Here is a 4,401-nt window from a genome sequence, read left to right on the forward strand (position 1 = left end):
TTTACCTGACATTTTGTTTTCAATTAATGGTGTGTCAAAAACTCATGCTTGCAGAAACATTATTAAGGAAAATAAGAACAAAGTATTGTATATTGAGTAAACACACAAATGGAATCTATTAATGTGTGTATATACAGTGAGGGAAAAAAGTATTTGATCCCCCGCTGATTTTGTACGTTTGCCCACTGACAAAGAAATGATCAGTCTATAATTTTAATGGTAGATTTATTTGAACAGTGAGAGACAGAATAACAACAAAAAAATCCAGAAAAACGCACGTCAAAAATTTTATAAATTAATTTGCATTTTAATGAAGGAAAAAAGTATTTGACCCCCTCTCAATCAGAAAGATTTCTGGCTCCCAGGTGTCTTTTATACAGGTAACGAGCTGAGATTAGGAGCACACTCTTAAAGGGAGTGCTCCTAATATCAGTTTGTTACCTGTATAAAAGACACCTGTCCACAGAAGCAATCAATCAGTCAGATTCCAAACTCTCCACCATGGCCAAGAGCAAAGAGCTCTCCAAGGATGTCAGGGACAGGATTGTAGACCTACACAAGTCTGGAATGGGCTACAAGACCATTGCCTAGCAGCTTGGTGAGAAGGGGACAACAGTTGGTGCGATTATTCGCAAATGGAAGAAGCACAAAAGAACTGTCAATCTCCCTCGGCCTGGGGCTCCATGCAAGATCTCACCTCGTGGAGTTGCAGTGATCATGAGAACAGTGAGGAATCAGCCCAGAACTACACGGGAGGATCTTGTCAATGATCTCAAGGCAGCTGGGACCATAGTCACCAAGAAAACAATTGGTAACACACTACGCCGTGAAGGACTGAAATCCTGCAGCACGCGCAAGGTCCGCTGCTCAAGAAAGCACATATACATGCCCGTCTGAAGTTTGCCAATGAACATCTGAATGATTCAGAGGACAACTGGGTGAAAGTGTTGTGGTCAGATGAGACCAAAATGGAGCTCTTTGGCATCAACTCCACTCGCCGTGTTTGGAGGAGGAGGAATGCTGCCTATGACCCCTGGAACACCATCCTCACCGTCAAACATGGAGGTGGAAACATTATGCTTTGGGGGTGTTTTTCTGCTAAGGGGACAGGACAACTTCACCGCATCAAAGGGACGATGGACGGGGCCATGTACCTTCAAATCTTGGGTGAAAACCTCCTTCCCTCAGACAGGGCATTGAAAATGGGTCGTGGATGGATATTCCAGCATGACAATGACCCAAAACACACAGCCAAGGCAACAAAGGAGTGGCTCAAGAAGAAGCACATTAAGGTCCTGAAGTGGCCTAGCCAGTCTCCAGACCTAAATCCCATAGAAAATCTGTGGAGAGAGCTGAAGGTTCGAGTTGCCAAACGTCAGCCTTGAAACCTTAATGACCTCTGTGATTGCCAACAAGGGTTTTTAAACCAAGTACTAAGTCATGTTTTGCAGAGGGGTCAAATACTTATTTCCCTCATTAAAATGCAAATCAATTTATAACATTTTTGACATGCGTTTTTCTGGATTTTTTTGTTGTTATTCTGTCTCTCACTGTTCAAATACAACTACCATTCAAATTATAGAATGATCATTTCTTTGTCAGTGGGCAAACGTACAAAATCAAATACTTTTTTCCCTCACTGTATATATATCATGGTCCAGAAGTAATTGATTTGTTCTAGGCTTATTCTTTATATTTAGCTATAGATGTTTTTGCAGTGTTGTTAAAATAGGAATATAATTATCTTATATAAACTCTAAATAGTATATCAGTTTGCTAAAATGTGCTATCCTTGTTGTCATTTATCTATTATTTTTAAATGCTATTTGTTTGTTTTGTTTGTTTGTTTTAACTCCTTGCTCACTCACTTCCTTCCTTTGTTCAAAAAACAAAAACTGAAAAGGTATCCTAATTGCCACCAAAAAGTGAAGGTGAAACTAGCCGGTCATGTAAGCTACTCTTAGGCCCTGTTTACACTAGTGCATGTACGTTTTAAAATGAAAACAATCCTCGTCCACACTGGCGTTTCCGCTGTGTTTCAGAAATGATCCTCGTCCACACTACACGGCCGAACATTCATGCACACTGCAGATGCGCATACAAGTGTAAACAGGAAGTTGGTTGCTAGTCCAAACCGGCGTTCCATGTAGGACTTACGCCGCTTGAAATGAGATTTGTTGCCGATTGCTCTAATCAAAAGGTAGCGTAATGGTCATATGGTAGGGGCTTGACGAATCAAGGAAGGATACGCAATGATCCAAAAGACCCAATCAGGGAGCGAATGTGGGCGGAGCCATGCCTTCGTTTTCAAAAGTCTTCGTTTTGGTCTGTTTACACTGAAATGCAAGTCCTGAGTTTTCAAACTAAAACGGTGTCTTCGGCGTTTCCAAAAGTATCGGTTTTCGAGGGTTGAAAACGATGGAGTCGTGTAGACAACAGGTGTAACTGTAGCAACAGTTATACGTCTTAAAATGAAAACACACTAGTGTAAACAGGCCTAAGGCCTTATGCAGTTTTGCTTTAAGTTAGAGTGCCATAAATTAAGCAACACAGCACTCTTGTGTACCTTTACACAGAAGATGGCTTCTTTGATATGCAAACCACTCCGGTCTCAGGGAGGAAAGTCGGACACAGCACTGTGTTCCATGTAAGATGATGATTACATGCCAAGTTCAATGCAGAATGAAGTAATGCCACATTCCCAATAGTCTGCAGTAGAAGAAGAGGGTGGGGAGTACAGACAGTTACACCTAGCTTTTCTCCTCCTCCAGCTTTTTATCCGACACACCCCTGTTCCTTCCACAGCTTAAAAACTCTTAATAGTTTACAAAAAAAGCAAAGATCAGTGAAAGGAAAAAACTTCTACATTTCAGTTCTGGGGGGCTGGAATTACAGTTTGATATATTCCCTGTTCAAACACATCCAATTAACCAGTATGTTCATGTGAACAGAAACCACCAAACTAGCCCTCCATAACCTAACTTTTTTTCAAAGAAGAAGAAGAAAACGCCTTTATTTATCACATATACAATACACTACAGTGAAATTCTTTCTTCACATGTTTGTTAAGAAGCTGGGGAAGGAGTGCAGGGTCGGCCATGATACAGCGCCCTTGGAGCAGAGGGAGTTAAGGGTTGCTCAAGAGCCCAATAGTGGCAACTTGGGTGTGCTTGAACTCCCAACCCCCGACCTTCTGATCAAGGTGGCCTTCTGATCAGTAACCTAGAGCCTTTAACTGTTAAGCCTCCCTCTGCTCTTTTTAGTGGGAAAAACAAACAAAAAATTTATCCTGATTGCTATGTAAAAAGAATTACCACCAACAAGTGAAGGTGAAGATTAGCAGGTCATGTAATCTACTCTTATATGCAGTTTTTCTCTGCAACACAGCACTCTTGTGTACCTTTACTACCTTTACACAGAATATGGATCCTTTGATATTTACGCAAACCACTCCAGTCTCAACAGGCGATCTGTTACAGCAACAATAAGCACAGCATGCACTAAGCATATGCAACAGTCATCTCTGTTGCTGGGGACTGAGATGATACACTGCCAGTACTATAGAAAGCAAACCTGTTCTTCTTTTACTTCTTTTTCAATTTCAATCTAAAAACTTCTGCATAGTTAAAGAGTGACATGAATTTTCCATGAACTCAGATATGCATCTTTTTTACGTATTCATGCCTATTACAAATAATTGTTGTACTGCTGTAAAACAGCAGAGGTTGTCTTTGGAAAAAGCCGGTCAAACCGGATCTGTTGCCTTCTGTCAACAGGGCAGATCCTTTAAGACAGACAAGGGTGGCTTGAGCAAGTATGAGGACAATAGAGAGATTTCGCAACACTGTACACAATATAAGCAAGTATCCGATGAATGTAAAATTTAAGAAATAAACATTTCAAGGTCTAAATCCTCTGATTCATTCTGGCTTCAAAAAGGAGTCTCTGTTTCACTCCTTCTAACACCAGGGGAGATGAGTATCACCTGGACACCTTCTTGTACACATATGCGTGCATGCCATGACCTTCAACATAGTTACAATGTAAAGTATGACAATGAATAACCATTGGCATAAAGCCATATGTTTCTTTTTTCTTCTCACTTGATACATATACTATTTGTTGGCTCATATGTACCCCATATAAAGCATTAACGTCATCTGGTAAAAGAAAATTATTTGACTATCATTTGGGTGTAATGTCATTGTGCAACGTCCACACAATCCTCCAACTCCCAGAACACAAAGAAACATGGCTGCCCCGGACTACACACCCCAGAATCCACTGCTGCTAATCTGCTCACAGTCACCAAAGTTCTGATCACACACACCTGTTTGAATCACACACACACACACACACACACACACACACACTCTCAGACTTTACTGCAATGTAATGCTG

The sequence above is a fragment of the Ictalurus punctatus genome, chromosome 12, assembly GCF_001660625.3.
Source record: "Ictalurus punctatus breed USDA103 chromosome 12, Coco_2.0, whole genome shotgun sequence".
Taxonomy (NCBI): Eukaryota; Metazoa; Chordata; class Actinopteri; order Siluriformes; family Ictaluridae; genus Ictalurus; species Ictalurus punctatus.